The 18,331-nt window shown below is 33.5% G+C and overlaps 1 long non-coding RNA gene across 6 annotated transcripts; it reads right to left on the bottom strand.

The window, feature by feature from the left end:
* Nucleotides 1-1,862: 1,862 nt before the first annotated feature.
* On the bottom strand, nucleotides 1,863-6,096 carry LOC120082120. 6 transcript variants are annotated; one of them, XR_005483063.1, is made up of 4 exons: nucleotides 5,505-6,096; nucleotides 3,156-5,230; nucleotides 3,009-3,061; nucleotides 1,863-2,238 (listed from the first exon to the last, which is right to left on the bottom strand). It is a non-coding gene; the product is annotated as an uncharacterized LOC120082120 (long non-coding RNA). The 6 variants fall into 6 exon arrangements; XR_005483065.1 differs by lacking the exon at nucleotides 1,863-2,238 and adding an exon at nucleotides 2,516-2,847; XR_005483067.1 differs by lacking the exon at nucleotides 1,863-2,238 and having other exon boundaries at nucleotides 2,516-3,061; nucleotides 3,156-4,774; nucleotides 4,878-5,230; nucleotides 5,505-6,095.
* Between the last annotated feature and the right edge of the window lie 12,235 nt (nucleotides 6,097-18,331).

The raw sequence follows: 18,331 nt of genomic DNA, 5'->3' as shown, positions 1-18,331 counted from the left end.
AAAGATTTTAGGGGTCGTTTTTTTTAAGGTTTTCTTAATGGAAATTCATATAAACATCCAAAATTTATGTTTGTTTCACAGTTTTTAGCATTTTGCTCGGGAATAACTAATTCTCATGCATCTTATTTTACCACAGCAAGGGTTTTCTTTTCCCTTCTAAAATTGTGAGTTTTATCTTCTTCTCCTGTTTCTCATTTTATTTATAATTTCAATTTGAATATTAATTAATTAATTAGTTAACAAAATGGAGCCTCTTTATTTATTTATATATATATATATACACATTTTATAGCAAAAAGTTCTAAAAGTGCTAAATATTTTTTAGATTTTTCTATTTATAAAAATTTCCCATAACAAATCTAAATATTTGTTTTAATAAATAAATAAATAAAATATTAAAATATTTACTTAATTGATTTTTACAATAAAAAATTATTGAATAAATGCAATTACTTATTTACGTAAATTATTAATTAATTAGCTAACAATATCTCAAATATACTTAATTAGTAAATTAGGATTATTCAAATTTAGTTAGTATAAAAATTTATTTTTCAATAATAATTAATTACTTATTATTTTTTTTATAATCAAACAATTATTTATCGGGATTATTTTTAATTTGATCTTTCATTATGAATATATGATCATTATTGATTGTTTATAATTGATTAATTAGTGAATAATTTTTATTACTTCATTCATTATTAACATATCATATTTATTAGAAAAAAAATAGTATTCTTTATTACCGATCAACCAAAAATGTATGAGGTAAATATTTCAGATAAGTGAGGTCTAAGTGCAAGCATACACTGTCGAAGAAGTAATAATTCTAGAGTATTCCGAGTATCGAACCCACTGGACTAGTTAGTAGTTTTAGTTTGATCAAGACTATAAAATTAATAAAACCGTAGGTAATCAAAATGAATTGTGTTGTGATGAGCAAGAATTTTTAAAAAAAATTATAAAAATTAAAAAAAAGAAAAGAAAAAGAAAAGTAAACATCAATCGAAAAGAGCCAACAATGCTTCAGTCTCTTGGACTCTATGTCAAAAGTGATGCGACCGCATCACACCATGACAGCAAAATAGGCATGGGTAGAAATCTACACCTATTTAACCTTGTGTCAAGTTCCTTTAGGAGTTCTAAGTAGCTACTACCTAAGGTTCCCATAGGTAGTTGAATTTTAGGTTAATTAGAGTTCTCTTTACCCTCTCATGCTCCTTATTACACTTTAGCCTTCTCAGTACTAAAGCTCAACTGGATTGTTAAATTAAGTGACCAATTTAATTTACCAATACTAGAGAATTCATAAATCAAGTTGGTGTGAAGTGCAACATTACTTAAGCCATAAAGACTCTTGGGCATCCACGTTGTTAAACCCCAAAGGAATTTACACTACTACAAAAATTAGGTTATGTGACATTTTTGCAATGTCAAGTAACAGTATACCTGACTTTTAAAAACGTCGTGTAATCAACTATCAAGTATAATGTGATAACTTGATCCCAAAATAATGTTAAGTTATATATTTCTTGATATAATTTATATGTCAAGTAAGATAATCCAGTTGACACTTGTGACATGTCAAGTTGAGTGATTCTTGACCTTGATTATGTATCATATGTGGTTTACTTTTGAATTTTTATTGGTCAATTATATTTTCATCTTGACACAAAATAATGGACGAAGTTATTTAATTCTCAACACATTTTCAATCAAATCCATGCTTTTTTTTCCAAATTAAACATACCAATTTTTCAATTCTCATTTCTTGCACTATATGTATTCTAATAAGACAATTTCATCAACTAAAATAAATAGTAGCACATTTAAAGTCTATATATCAGCCTAATATATCTAACTAAATAGGTCCATTCTTATATTACCTTTCATATATATGAACAATTCCAAAATTTATAATAATACATACTCTATCAACCTAACCTAATATGATAATTTCAATATTACAAGATCAATTCATATATGCTATTCCAAAAGTCACAAGACTACAAATTCTATCCCCCACCACACATTTGTTTTCAAGTATATAACCTATAATGGCTATGAACTAAACATTTACACAAAAAAGGTTTTGGGCATTCCCATGTAGCCACATACACAATAAAGGAATAATTCCATATACATCTATAAGATATAGCGACCTAAAAATTCAACTCACTCCACTTGTACTTCATCAAATTCAAGTTGCGAGTACGAGCTTCTCAAATCAATCTATAAAACATAAAAAGTCAAACACACCATTTATACATTTTTATTTTAAACATAAAAAGTCAAATAGACATTTTACACTATTTATACATTTTATGAAAAATAAAAGTTGGTCATATTACACTATTTATAATGTTACAATATAAGTAGTTTAAAAGCATATCGCATCTACGATAATGCTCGTCTTTAGCCAAATTTTTAGTATATATCTTATGATATAATACCCACATTCGACAGTTCTCACTTGTAAAGGACAAGACAGAACAAAACTAATTATACATATTATACTATGCCCTGAATATATTATACATATGTAAAATAAAAATTGGTCAGCTACTTCAACTTCCTTTACACGATGAATGTATATTAACCAACAAATACAAAGTAGCCAATCAGAGTCAAAGCCATCTTGTCATAAATGGCTCCCAATCACAATAAAAGGTCCAAATAATCATGCCCAATGGATTAACTATTACAGATCAGTTTGGAAGTTAGTTTAGAAAGAATTCTATCAGCCCAAATCCTCCATAAAAAATTACTATATTCTCAACACAATCCAGATTCCCAAATCTTGCACTTCCTAAAAACTTCCAAGGCCCAAATGAGTTACATCTTTGGAGGAGAGGAAAAGAAAAATCAATCATAAAAAGGAACATTTGAACAAAACAATAATGTAAATAAAGTAGATAGTGAAAATGAAAGAGATGTGACTATATTTTTTAAGCCTAAAGCAATGCTATAAAAAGGCATACTAGATCTCTAAAATAGCTTACCAAACGTTATTTAGATCCCCCAGTCTTCTCAATTCTACCAACAATGCTCCAACCTAAGCAGAAACCAGAAATTCAAATGCCAAAATCAATTTCAAGCAACTAGAAAAAGATTTAAGAGGGTAAAAAAGTCTAACTTATCAAACTTACCAGGTAAAGAATTCATTAATGAAAATAGAAGTACCACATTTATTCCACAACTAAGAAAGGAAGAGGCATATGATCTTTGGAAATGGTATCTGAAGGAAAAAACAAACATCAGAAGCGAAGGACTTGAGATTGACCTGACTTTTATACCTTCTTTTCACTTGGACATGTTTACTTTTTTATTGAACCGAAGATGAAATCAAAATTTGGGCATTGGGGGGGTTTGCAAGCTGAGTAAAAATCAAAATTTTGTAGAATAGACTGATTAAGAAGACACCACACTCAAAAGAATAAATAGTGAGACAGTGGCGTTTGTGGAGGATGGTGATGTTAAGACTCTCGGTCCTAACCTCAATCTGTCCAACAAACTATCCTCTCACGGATTAAAATCCCACAGCCAAGAAGAATTAAACCACAGGGGAAGAATTAAACCACAGGTAAGTCAAGACCTTCTTCTATTAATATGCCAACGATAAGAAATAAGTAGGAAGAAAACAAGATCTTAAATCACAAGAGAACAACAGAGATCAACAAAACAAAACAAGTAACCCTTAGAAACCCAGCGGGAATTCGAGAGAGCTGGGAAATCTCTCCATGAAGACTCTCCTTCTTATTTTTCTGCACACCCTCTTGGTTTTCCGATCGTGATATTTAACCCGCTGCTGGTGGTCCCTCCCTTAACCGAATTTCTCTCCCACTAATCCTCCTGAAACTGCATTTTCCCTCGCCACAATCTTCATAACCGAGTTTCCTTGCTCCTTTCCCTTTTTACCCTTCCTCTTATAAGTGTAGATAATCGGGGGCTTTACAATACCGCTCCTCTCGAAATACACCTTGTCCTCAAGGTGAAATGAAGGAAATTGTTGTTTCATTGCTGGTGCAGCCTCACAAGTGGCTTCACTTTCAGGTAGATTCTTCCATTTCACTAACCATTCTTGAGCAGCCATCTCCCCATTCCACCTTACTCCTAGCACCAACTCAGAGCTCACTTGTGGTTCGAACTCTTCTGACAGGATAGGAGGAATGTGTTGTACTTGCTGAGTATCTACATAAATAGCACTTAACAGCTTGAGGTTAAGACCTTGTTTTGTTTTGTTGATCTCTGTTGTTCTCTTGTGATTTAAGACCTTGTTTTCTTCCTACTTATTTCTTATCGTTGGCATATTAATAGAAGGTCTTGACTTACCTGTGGTTTAATTCTTCTTGGCTGTGGGATTTTAATCCGTGAGAGGATAGTTTGTTGGACAGATTGAGGTTAGGACCAAGAGTCTTAACAGGTGACAAGGGAGGGGAAAAACATATGGTAAGAACAAAATCCAAGAGTCAAAAAAACCAATATATAAATAGCAATTAAGGTTCCATATAGAAGCCAGATCGACACTAAAAGTTAGCTAAAATAAATTGTTTTAGTTAACAATTAGAAGCAATGCTAAGTCCAAACATCTTAGAATAGTAGCGTAATATTAGCCACAGCACACCATCATTTGATTCCAACGGCCAAATATGCTTGGATAGAGCTTTGTTCATTTGAAACATGTTGGTGGAATCATCATAGAGAATATTTCTTCTATTACTGAAGTCTTGCCAATTGTTCTCTCTAATGTGGTTCCACAGTTGCTTAACTTGTAGAAAAGATAGAAATAATTGTATTAGAAGGAATGAAAAAAGACAACCAATGACCTTCACTTATACGTTGAAAAGATTGAGAAAAGGGTCAAAATTTACTTTCTAGATGTACCTCAGTCCTTGCCATTTCAAGAGCTCCTATAAATTCTGCAGTTGTGGGGAAAGGCTACATAGCTTGCTTGTTGAAATCGTTTTTTATTATTTGTGTTTATTCTACTTTATTTTTGGCCTTTCTTGTACTGTCATGTATTAGAATTTCTCTTATATTCCGTATTTGTTTGAACTCTCTCTCTTGGTGATGATTTTTCAATATAGAGGAAATTATCTTAAACATCACCGTTTTTTTTATTCCTTCTTTACTTTTCCAATTTTGAAGCAGAATTTAGAATCTTTGACAGAAAAAAGGTCAGCAGTCACCATCAAACTTAGTATCGAATTCAGTTAACAATAGCCTGAAAAATAAATCGAAAACCCAAAAGTAAGATTCAAAATCTTTCGAAGAAAATCCACTCTACATCCCTACACATGTAATAAACATCAACACAAACATCCTCTCAAGAAAGGAACAAAAAGAAAAAACATCGAACTATTAAATTTTCAAAACCACAAATTACGAAACTCATAATCCACCACATTTCAATCGTGAGAAACATCATAAGTAAATGCGAGAATAGCAAAGTAAAGCAAAGCAGAAATAAAGATAGTGGTAAAAGAAAGAGAAAATACCTTGTGTTTGAAAATGGAGAAGTTAAACGGAGACTCATTCCGAATAAGTCTCGCCATTACCGGCCGAGGGAAGTAGGTAAGTTTCCTCGGAGCAAAATATTGAGAACAAATTTGAAGAAAATGAAATTGGGCAACTATAATGCTAGGATTTCATGGTTGAGGAAGTAGCAGAGTGAGAAGAAGGAAGAAGATGAGCAAGGTGGAATTTTAGCAGAAGAAAGTAATTGAAGGTTTCTTTCTTTCTTTCCCTCTCGAAAACTTGCAGGAAAATGGAAATATGAAATTATGATGAAACTGTGGAAGAGAAGAATGGAGAGGAAGAAGAAGAAGAAGAGCGGTGGGGTTCGTTGTCGTCGTGATCGTCGTCATGGAAATTGGGATTCGAGAGTCAGAGATGGTCGAAGAAGAGGGTTAGGGTTAGGGTGTGGCTGCTTCGGCGTTGAGGGTGTCTGGTCGAAGAAGAAGGTTAGGGTGAGGAAGGGAGAATCGAAGAAGAAGATGATGGGTGAGGGCCGAGGGGTGTGTTGCGGCTGCAGGATTTTTCTTCTTTTTTTTTTTAATCTTCAAGGGAGGGAAACGAAAATGAAAGCTAAAAAATATTGTGGATTTTCAAATTATTGATAAAAATGGGGTACATGGGAAAGTATTTTTAAAAACCAAAATATATATATATATATGAAGATTATACATTTAAATCATGGATCCATAAACTATACATTTTCGAACTTGATCATCATTTTTATAAACAAATACATATATGGAAAAAATTAAAGAAAAAACTTTACCTAAGGTGGACGACAACAAAGATTGGAGACAACAGTGGTAGATCAGCTCATGAAGGCAGTAACAAGAGAAAAAGCTCACGGCTGGATGGAAGAAGAAAAGAGGCTACGATGGTAATGGGGAGAAAGAAAAGATAAAATGCTCTCGGATGGATGAAGAAGAAGGCGTTACGGCATTTAAGGGACCACTAAGTCGTGTACCTGGTATATGACTTAGGGTAGGTCAACGTTGCATGACTGCTACATTGGCAGTCTGCGCGTGCCAGATCATAGGCACTCGTATACCGGGTACACGATTTAGAAGTAATCGTGTACCGGGTACATGATTAAAAAACCTATTTTTGTCAATATTATCCACCCAAACCTATTTTTGTTAATTATTTAAAAAAAAATGAAAATGAGAGGGGAAAAACAAATCAGAAAGAGAATGGTAAATAAAATAAAGGATTCTATATAACTTTTGTACATGATATTACTTCACATTCTAAAAATGAAGTTTAGTGTAACAACCCAAATTTGTACGCATACACTACAAGAAATTAAATGTATGTGCAGAATCAGGGAGATTAATTAGAAGTTGGACGCTAGCTTATTCAGGAGACAAAGGGCAATAGATAACTTTTGTTTGGGCACTGCTCATTGGAAGAATTGGAGGTGAATTAATTTCCCATATACACTTAAAATTTGAAAGAGTTAAAAAAGGAAAGTGAAATCTACAAGCAGTGAAGGCAACCCATGCGTGAAAACTAGCGAGATTCTCAGCGAGACATTGGGAGAGAGCAAGAGCGAGAGTCACGAGAGCCAAACCAACGAGAAAGCTGAAGAGAGCGAGATTCTGAGAAAAAAGAGAGCGAGATTTGGACAGAAGCGTGGATTATGCGTTGAATTTGGCCACGATCTTATAGATTATACATGGAGAACCCTAAAATCGAATACAAACAAAGGTTGAAGACATAAGGGCAAACGTTAGTCAAAATTATGTGTCTTATTAAGAGAAATTCTTAAACCTAAGTAATTTTAAAGAAGCCATTTGTAGGATGAGTTATCACACAAAGAAGAGCTGGAAACGACTATAAATAGGAGGCTTTGGGCTGGAAGTTCAAACAAAACTCAGTAGTAAAAATTGTGTGAAAACGGTGAAGTAATTCTATTAGTTTGAATGAGGAAACGCGAAGGAAGTGCTGCCCAAATTTCCTTCTGATTTAAGAGGGAAAGCTCTACTGATTAAACCATAAGGAATAATAAGGAATAACTAGGATCGCAGTCAAGGTAAGTAGTTATCTCACTCTCTTTTTAAGTGTTTCATGGTAGTGTACCTTTAATATGTTGCATAATTATGTTATTGTTATGTTGCATTACATGTTTAAAATATGTTTATCGACAAGGGACCTCATGCATTATGTTTGTTCATAAGATTAAATTTTAATTAGATAAAGGTTATGCTTATAGGGCTAGCAAGGCATGTATGGTTGCACCCCTCTAGACTCAATTCTATGTCAAGTTTATGCTAGAGACTAACAGGATATGTATGGTTGCACCCCTCTAGTCCAATCTTACGTTTATGTTAATGGTTGATGTTGGATGCAACTCTAGCCCTACTGACTGCATGACCCGTTAATCATCAGATGGATTAGTTTCTGCCTAAGTCCTCAGCTTTCTATTAGGGTGGAGAAATTTACGTTAGAAGCATAACCGACCATCACATGTTACTATATGTTTTCGGTCCTAATCATATGTTTTCAGAACATGTTACATGTGATTGTGTATTTGGTCATTACCCTATATGAGAACTACTTGTTGGGTATATTATATACTCATCCTATTTTTATAGACTTTGTAGGTAAAGACACAGCGTAGGTGGCAGAACTGGACGTCGCTCAAATGGCCAACCATCAAACTCACTATTATAGGCATATGCATTTTTGTATCACTACGCCAGTGTTTTATGGATCCTGGTGTTTTGTAAAATAAACTTTTTATATAATTTTCTACCTAATTAATAAAATTTTAGATATGTTCTTTTGAGATTTTTACCAAAACTCATCTCATAATAGAAAAGTCTAAGTATGCATGTCGTAGCGGTCGGACCATAATATGTAAGGATCCGGTCGTTACATTTAGGGTAGCATGAACAAATCTGAAAAATTCCATGAACCTCTGCTTTTTTTCATTATTCTTGATTTTCTTTCTTAAAAATTACATATAACTTGACATCTTTTCATAAAGAGTTCAACTAATTAAAAGTTGCAAGCATCAAGTAATACAGTTTTTGTAGTAGTGTTAGCTCATGATAAATGACAGAATAAACATTTCCATTGAATCGAGAATTATTGCTATAATGTAGGTAGATTGGTGGAAAGATGGAAAAAACTAACTACAAAAATTAAATGAAAAATAAGCTAGATAATTACAACTCAAGAGAACTTGGGACAAATCCTCAAGCTTCAAGTCTTTATCAGGATAATTTCCCCCTTTTCAAGATGAAATCGTGCCTCAACACACATTTCCGTGGGGAAAGATATCCTAGATCCACTGAGAAACTTTCATTCTTAAAGCTATTGACTTAAAATGTTGAGAAGAAAACCAAAGAGCTGTTGTAAAGATGATAGATTATGTAAAGGTGTTGAAGGGGGCAGTGATGGACAGTTGATATCGTGAATGAAGAGCCTCAGTCCCTTTTATAGGCACAAAAATGGTTAGGGAAGACTAGATTTCAAGCTCGGAACGATTTCAGGCGAAATCGGAGCTATTTAACTTATCAAAATGTGAAAATCAAATCTACTCTTGATTAGTTTGAAATTTGGAATTTTAGGGCTTACTGATGCGGGCACATCACTTTTGTTATGGGTGCATTAGGTACATCAAATGCAAAATTTGCAAAAATAACCCCAAAACCTTCCAAAATTCAACAGATCAATTCTAAAACAACAAATAATAGTATTTAACCTCATATCTCCAGTGAACTCAATTGAAAATTTATGCCTAAAATTAAAGGCAAATGTATGCACGGGATTAAAATGAAAAGCAAATTCATGCGGGAGCCCATTTTTTCATAGTAAAAGTGTCCAAATAAAAGCTCAAATTCATGAATTTTATGGTACGAATCACACCCTCGAACTTAATCATTTTCTGGTCCTCAAGAAAATATCATAAATAACACCCATCACCCAAACATGCATGGTTAGTTTGATAAATGCAAAGAAAAAAACTTTCAGAAGGGGTCTCCAATCTAATACCTTGCGAAACTACAAACTCCCTAAGAATCCTCACAAGAGTTTTTATTTGCCCAACAACTCAACATTTCCACTAGCCACCCAAGCATGCCAAACTAGCTAAGCTATCACTCATTGACCCTAGGGAAATTCAAAATATGCCACAACTTTATCTAATCACCAAACTAACATGGATTACACAAGAAACTTTTCACTATTTCCCCCAAACTTACACTTTTGCTAGGCGTTAAGGCTTACACTTTACAAGCCTTCACATTTTTTCTTCTCTTTCTTTTTTCTTATTATTATTTTTTCTTTCTTGCATAGGAACAACCCTCAGCATCACTCTCATGTTCATTCTAACTTGCCCCCGCGAGTTACCTGTGAGCATATGATTACGAGCAAGAGTCACACTTGAGGTAAAACGCTCACTTTCCAAGCTAACCTTTTCGCGTAAAGAGAGCACAAGTATATTATGCTCAATTTCTAGCTACTTTTTATGGCCAACTTTGAAAGGAGAAGTGTCATCCTAGCTTCTTTTTTTTTTTCAAAGGCCTAGCATACATACTGTATACATTCACACAATAAATATTACATTGGTATACAAAATGCAGAAGTTCTCCTCCATACCCCTCAAAAAAAAAAAAAATGGCAAAAACTAGATAATAGTGCATTGGCTCAGTGCAAAATGTGGTTAGAATCTTTGTGTACACAAAACTAGTGGGCACACGAAAGACTAGCTTAGAAAGGTTTTGCACAAATAGAAAATTATTGATATTACATCCTATAAGTTTGAAAGCAAGGTACACAAAAAGATGTAGTGGTGTCCAGTTAATTGTGTTGGGTAGTATGTCCTAAAACTCGCAGTTTGTAGAGTTAAAACATTTTATATTATTAATAAATATGTTATTCAACATTTCTTCAATAAAATTGCTATTGAATTTGTAAATTGCACTTGTAAAGATTAAATCCAATAAACTAAGATCCATGACTATTATATGAATACTTGAACTTTATGTAGAGACATAAAAGTGGATCTGGTTCGAGTAAATAGTCAAAATGATCTATAGTATACGAATAAGGTTGGGTTCCTTATCCTGGTAACATTATCGGATGCGGCCCATTTTGTAGTTGTTGCAATTTGTTGTAAGGTGCTACAAACGAAGTGATCCTAATTCGTTCATGTATTGACATGGGGAATGGGAGCGCCCTATACAATGAGTTTACATAAGATCAGACCAAGAAATAAGTCGCTCTTACTTTATAACACTATTTACTGATTAAGATTGACTATTTCACTTAGATGACCTAGGTAACTCGATCTTAATCCTGAGCTAACTATAAACTCCTGTTTATTCGGGATTATCCTTAAATTTATATAGGTGAGAGTTGGCTCAACAGCGCCAGCTCAATAAGCCTCCCATTTCAGAGTAAGACTGGGTAGATAGCTGAGGACATAGGGTGCAAGATGGAAGTCACGCCTACTCGATTAAAGGATATGAGGAAGATTATTCTCTTAAGTGTTGAATCTAGGTAATGAACAAGGGGCTTCACCCTCTCATTAACCCGAGAGGGATCCGGTTTAGTGATTAGATCACAACTAATTATTCATTAGAGAATCAGTGGAACTTAAGAAGTAAGACGTAATTTCGGGGGTAAAACAATATTTGACCCAACCGTTATTACGAATAACCTGTGAAGGGCCAACTTACTGATTATGGTTAAATCAAGTTGACACAAATATATCTATAGTGAGGAGAATGCAACTATTGAGCTATAGTGGTGCGACTCGATAGTTAACAAATATTGGTTAATTCGATCTAAAAAATTTTAGCCAATTAATCTCAAATCGTTGGAGCTCATGATCTGTAGGTCCATAAGGTCCATCTACTAGTTCGTAAAACATGAACACCTTGAATTAGTAAATTGAGTGAATTTGGAATGATATCAATTTGAAGTGTTCAAATTGAATTCCAACTTGAAATGTTCAAATTGAATTTAGGGTTTGAATTTGAATAGTTCAAATTCAAATTAATGTTTGTATAATTATATTTGATATAATTAATTAAAATTTAATTTATTAAAATTAAACGAAATTGGAGAGTTTATAATATTTAAATATTGATTTAAATATTAATTACATGAATAGGATTCATGTTTAAAACTAGGTGTGTGATTAATTTAATATTTAATATTAATTTGTTATTTAATTAATTAAAAATCAAATTAATTTTTCATTTTTATTTCAATTCTAGAAATTGAAATTTAGATTTAGATTTTAATTAATTTTGAATTAATTAAAGTTAAAGAAAATTGGAAATTAGGAATTTAGTGGGAAATTCCCACAATTTGAAGATAGGAGGTGTTCCTCCTATGTTTATCGACCTTGCCCATCAATCACACTAAATTTAAGTGTCAATTTGTTGGCACTTTAATACTTGCGTGAATTAAATGAATAAAACTCTTAGAATTTCGGAGGAAGAGGAGATGAAGGCTTCTGAAAATTAGTTTTCTGCTGGGTGTTTTTCTTCTTCTCTAAAAACCCCTTCAAACTTTATCACCATATTCAGTTCAATTGTGAGTTCCACCACTCAAATTTAAGGCTGAGAATAGTAGAGAAGATTTCTTGGTGGACCACGACTTTAATTGGATAAGATTGCAGCTCAAATACATGTTTGAAGAGGATCTTCAAAGGTATATGTTGAAACATTCTTAATACCCTATGAACATGCTTATTTTGATGTCAAAATTAAGGAATTAGAATGTTAAATGATCCTTTTTCTCCCATTGCATGTTTATGTATTCCAACAACTTGGATTTTGTATCTCGGGTGTTCGTGATCAAAGAGTTTGTTGTATTCAAGATTCGGAGAGGAATCATAAAGAGATTAGTCTTCAAGGGTAAGTGATTTTCTGATCTCTTCTTCCTCTTCATTTTCTGTAAAAATGCATGCTTATTTTGTTATGTATATATTGTTTTCGTCCTTTATGTTTTCTGTATGTTCTGTAAAATTGGAATTAGAGCACGATTGTTTCTGTTATGGGTACTCGCATATCCTTTCAATCCAGTGATATGATTTTGGATTAGACTGATATCTACTAACCGTCCCCACTATATAACAAATGTAAGGTTTAGTACATAACATTGCATACATTGGATCGTCAATAACCGATGCATAGGGAATCCGTTTCATTTCCTCAACCTCTTGAAGTGTCCTAGGACACTATTCATTAGACAAGACAATTTAATGCCGGAAAGATAATAAACCTCTTTTGGAATTACTATCGAATATTTGACAAGTATTTTGTCAATGTACGATGCTTGAAACAAGGCTAGCATTCTGTTCGTACGATTGTTGAAGATTTGGATCCCTAGAATAAATTGCACCTCTCCAAATATTTCATTTGAAATTGGGTCGTTTACCACTTTTTAACGCCAATCAATAGACCTACATCATTTCCAATGAGTAGGATATCATCCACATACAATACTAAGAAAGCTACTGAACTGTTGATGATTTTCTTGTAGACACAAAGTTCATCAACATTCTGGTCAAAACCATAAGATTTGATCGCAGTATCAAACTTTATATTCCAAGATTGAGAAGTTTGTTTCAATCCATAAATGGATTGATTAAGTTTGCAAACTATTTGCACTTGACCTTGGGAGATGAATCCCTATGGTTGTTGCTTATAGATGGTCTTCTCAAGATTACCATTCAGAAATGTATTCTTGACGTCCATTTGCCAAATCTCATAGTCATAATATGTGGCAATAGATATGGGAATCTAGATATACTTTAACATGGTAACAGGTCAGAAAGTTTGTTCATAGTTCATTCCCTCAGCCTAGGTATAACCCTTTGCCACAAGTCTAGCCTTAAGGGTTTGTACCCTACCATCAGTATCTCTTTTCCTCTTGTAGATCCACTTACAATCTATAGGTTTTACTCCATCAAGTTGAGCTACAAGATCCCATACTGAATTGAAGTACATAGGCTCCATTTCAAGATCCATAGCTTTGACCCATTCATCTTTGTCCACATCTTCCATTGCCTATTTATAGGACAATGAATCCTCAACGTCGCCATCTGATATGACGGTTAGGGTTTTTGTTAAATCCATATAACGAGCTGGTGGATTCGCAGCCCTCCAACTGTGTCGAGACTCCCTCAACAGTTGAGGTGGATGTGCTTGACTAGATGAACCTACATCAACAACTTTTGTTGATGTACTAGACTCTTCAACAACTCTTGTTGAAGTTTTAGTAGTTTTATTGGAAAGCTCGCTTAACACAATTTTACTACGGGGTTTATGCTTCTTGATATGATTTTCTTCTAAAAATGCAACATTTTTTTACATAAATATTTTATTATCTTTAGGATTGTAGAACTAACTACCTTTCGTTCTCTTGGGGTAGCCTATAAATAGGCATAATTTTGAAAGAGGTTCCAATTTCTTAGGATTTTCCACAAGCACATGTATTGGGCAACCCCATATCCTGAAGTGGCGTAAAATACCTTTGCAACTACTTCATAATTCCAAAAGATATTTCAGAAACAAACTTGGACAAAACATAGTTCAAAATATAAATTGCAGCCTGTACCACATAACCCCAAAACGAATCAGGTAAATGAGCATAACTTATCATGGACTGAACAATGTCCAACAAAGTTCTATTTCTCCTTTATAATACACCATTCTGCTGAGGTGTATCAGGTGCTGAAAGTTGAGTTGTAATTCCATGTTCTATCACATAATCCTGAAATTTTAAATCCATATACTTCCCACCTCGATCAGTTCGAAGTGTTTTAATGGTTCTTAATGAATTTTCAACTTCAGTCTTGTACTCCTCGAACTTTTCATGAGTCTTGCATTAGGTATAAATACCCATATCTAGAATAATCATCTATGAAAGAGATGAAATATTCAAACCCTCATCATGCCCTAAGATTTATAGGACCACATAGGTTAGAATGTATAAGTTGTAAGGGTTCTTTGGCTCTATAACATTTTCCAGTAAAAGTTCTTTTAGTCATTTTTCCTTCAAGGTATGACTCACATACTGGTAAAGAGTTTTCTTTTAACTCACTTAAAAGTCCATTCTTAACCAACGTTTTAATCCTATTGAGATTTATATGACCTAGTCTTGGGTATATAGATAGGCATTTTCTTTAAGATAAACCCTTTGTCTTTTATGTTGAGTTGTTGCAGTTTTAGACATTCCAGTATTAAGAAGTGCCTTAGATGCTAATGATCTTAGCATATAAGATTACTTTCTAAGTTTGTAGAACAAATATGAACACCATTCTTGTAAATACACACTTTATCTACTTTGAAATTTAATGAATATATCTGTTGAAGCAAACATTTTACCGAAATTAAGATCTTATTCAAACCAGGAACTATATATACATTATCTAATAATAAATACGATTTCTTTAAAAGCAATCTAAGGCCTCCCATTGCCACTGCTGAGATGACTTGCCCAGTTCCAACCCATATAGTCATCTCGTCAATCCTGATCTACTGACAGGAACTAATTCCCTAAAAAGAATAGCAAACATGATTAGTGAATGCCTGAATCAAATATCCAGGAAAAATCATCATTCTCTACTATGCAGGTTGCCAGAAATGATAAATCATATTTACCTTGTTTGACCTTCTTCTTCTCTGCCAAATACTTGGGACAGTTCTGTTTCTAGTGTCTCTCCTGGTTGTAATGGAAACAAATTCCTTTAGCAACTTAGCCTTTTTGTCCCTCTGGCTGCAATAGAGTTGGATTTATTCCCCTGACCTCTATTCTTCTTCCACCTTTTAGTGCTAGAAGAAGATGGTATAGACTTAGTTCCAGAGGTCGAACCTTTAAAGCATTCTCTTAAGGAAGTGGCAAAATTTATCTCTCCCTTTTGCTTCTTGACTTTCATCAAGGATTGATAAGTTTGTAATTCATTTAAGAGGGTGGTCAGGTTGTAGTCAAGTTTGTTCATAACAACATTACTACGAAACTGGAGGAAGCTCTCAAGTAAATTTTTCAGAATAAAGCTAACTTGACTAGCCTCATCGATGACAAATCCATCCATTTCAGCCACGTTAAAGTGGACCATCATATTGAGAACGTGTTCTCGAATAGAGGTAACCTCTTTTATATGGGCATTGAAAATGTATTTCAGAGCATCATGTTGAAGTTGTGTGGATGGTTATCTAAATATCTCCCGCAAGGAATCCATTATTTTATGTGCAGTGACCATGATTTCATGATTCTTTACCAATAACTTTAGATAATTTGGCAATAATGTATGCTCATGCCTTTTTATTTACTTTGACCCATATTTCATATGCATCCCGAACATTTTGAGATATTGTAGCAACAAGTACTTGAGGATATTCCTCAACAAGGATAAATCTCAGGTCATTGATTATAAACACAGTATTTATTATGTTTTTCCAACTCGTGTAATTATCGTCGTTTAATTTGTCAGCACTTAGAAGGTTTAATGTAGCACTAGTCATTTTCGAAGATTGTTCAAACCATACAAATTATTTATATTAGTTATTAAGGCATTACCCAGTTGAAACCAATCGATTTTAGCAAAATTCTAATATAACCTATGTGACATCTAATTTTGTAATGATGCTTCAGCGAGTCAGGATAAAAGCCACCGTAGGGTGGTCAGTCACCTCTTCACTGAATTGAAATAACCTCAACCAACCATTACACCAAAATAACGCTTATCCTTATAATAATTGGTCACAATTGTTCGATCAAGAAATCATTAACGTAACAATTTCTTGTAAATGTAACCTTTCATTTTAAACTCTATAGTTTTGCCCCAATGAGCCAACCGTAGGAAAAAAATCAATTGAGGCAAAAACTAAAACAATTCTATCCATTTATGGAGTCTGAGTAAAATTTCATGCAAATACCTGCCGTAGGGAGACACAAGCAAAACTGCTTCAAGGCCGAGCATAAAAGTTTACTACAAACCAATAAATAAGACCGTGGGATGTGTTGACACACTTCCTTCTCCCATTTACTATAAACATTCTCTCCATTCACCTTGGTATTGACCTATGCAAACACCATCCACAGGGGGACACAAGCAAATGTTTCTCGAGGCTGAGCATAAATCTCATGATATGAACTATTTAGGGAGAACGTGAAAGGAAATTGACATATCATATACATCATTTTCCTCCCACTGAATGTCTTAAACCTAGGGTAGGTAAATCTGACTAATAATTTAACTAAGTGATTGTTTAAGTTGCTCAATTTAACTTTTTATATTGGATAGTTCAACAATCATGATTCTTGTTTATTATACATTTTAATAAACCTAATCATTTATTGCATGCTTATAATATAACTATTTAATTCACCTTCCAGATCGGTTCCCAGGTAGGGGTGTTTCGTTTCCGTCAGCTTAAATATCCCAGCCTAGACAGAACCTTCCTAAGACAAAAGTCATTTATAGACAATTATAATCCAATTTAATCCTATTAAAAAGACAATGAGTGATTAACTTATTTATAATCTCATTATAAATATTTTAACATGGGTCTATGTGAAACCAATTTTAAACCATTTAAAATTATTTTTAACCTATGTTTGCACGCAACACTTGATTATAGATTTTAATTCTAACTTCATTATACTTATAACACTTATAAAAAATAATGAAACAATTAAAACCTATAAACATGCATTTAATGACATACATGAAATATAACAATTATAATTTCTATGTAGTATCATGCTTCATGTATTCCCTTTTTTCATTACATAACATTATAAAGTAATGAAAATAAACACACATCCATCATACAAACTCTATAATATAACAATTAAAATATAGTATGATATATGAACATGTTATTTATTATGTCTATCCTATGGTGCAATTTTAATTGTATGGCATACAATATATAATGTAATAAAATTGACTCATACATCATGTGTATAAATTAATAAATAGCAATATTGGACCAAAGATTGGCATTCTAAACAATTAATTAAATTAATATAGCTCTTATATTAATTTAATTAAATAAAAAGCAATAAATTACATAAAAATTCAAAAATAGGTACAAAACTGCTCCAAGAGGCTCAAATCTTCGAACTAGAGGCAATTAATGCGCACACGAGTCACGCTCGGAAGGAGCATAGTTAAGTTGGTTTGGAGCTTGCCATAGCATAATGTTATGTTTCACGCGGTGTAATTACACTCCACCTCAACGTCGCAACGCTGAGTCTGAGCGTAGCTACTCTGGGCATTTTGCCTTACAACATAATGCGCAACGTAATTACCGTCTTATGTTCCAAGGTAGAATGCTAAAGGATCTCTTAAATAAGAGTGCCGATGAGCGGAAGTAGATCTTTCCGATTTCATTCTGATAGAATTACCACACATATATTGTAACATACAAATATGCATTGTAACAGTAATTACTGACATGCTTTAACAAATAAAATACAAAAGACCGATTACCAGTTGAAGAAAATCTTCAATCAAACTCGGTCTAGCGGAAGCGAACTCCTCACGCTTCTTATCGTCCAGTAAACAGTCGTCTAACAGCACCACGGTCGTCTATACGATCAGCAGTGCACGAACCAACAACAACTGGGGATGACATCACCACTTGAAGCCTTCAGTATTCTCGGAGTGAGAATCCAAAGGAAGAACTTTGATGGAATTGGTAGAGGGAAGGAGGAAAAGACGAACGTGTAAAACGTACAAGTAAGTGGGAGAAAGTATAAGACTATCGTATAGTCGGGTGATTGTCGTTAAGAAAAAGGTACACAATCGTGTAGATTTAGCTAAGCGATCGTCCAT

The sequence above is a fragment of the Benincasa hispida genome, chromosome 7 (genome assembly GCF_009727055.1).
Source record: "Benincasa hispida cultivar B227 chromosome 7, ASM972705v1, whole genome shotgun sequence".
In the NCBI taxonomy this organism is placed as follows: domain Eukaryota; kingdom Viridiplantae; phylum Streptophyta; class Magnoliopsida; order Cucurbitales; family Cucurbitaceae; genus Benincasa; species Benincasa hispida.
The sequence above is the reverse complement of the archived record's forward strand: the minus strand, read 5'-3'. Positions and strand labels throughout refer to the sequence as shown.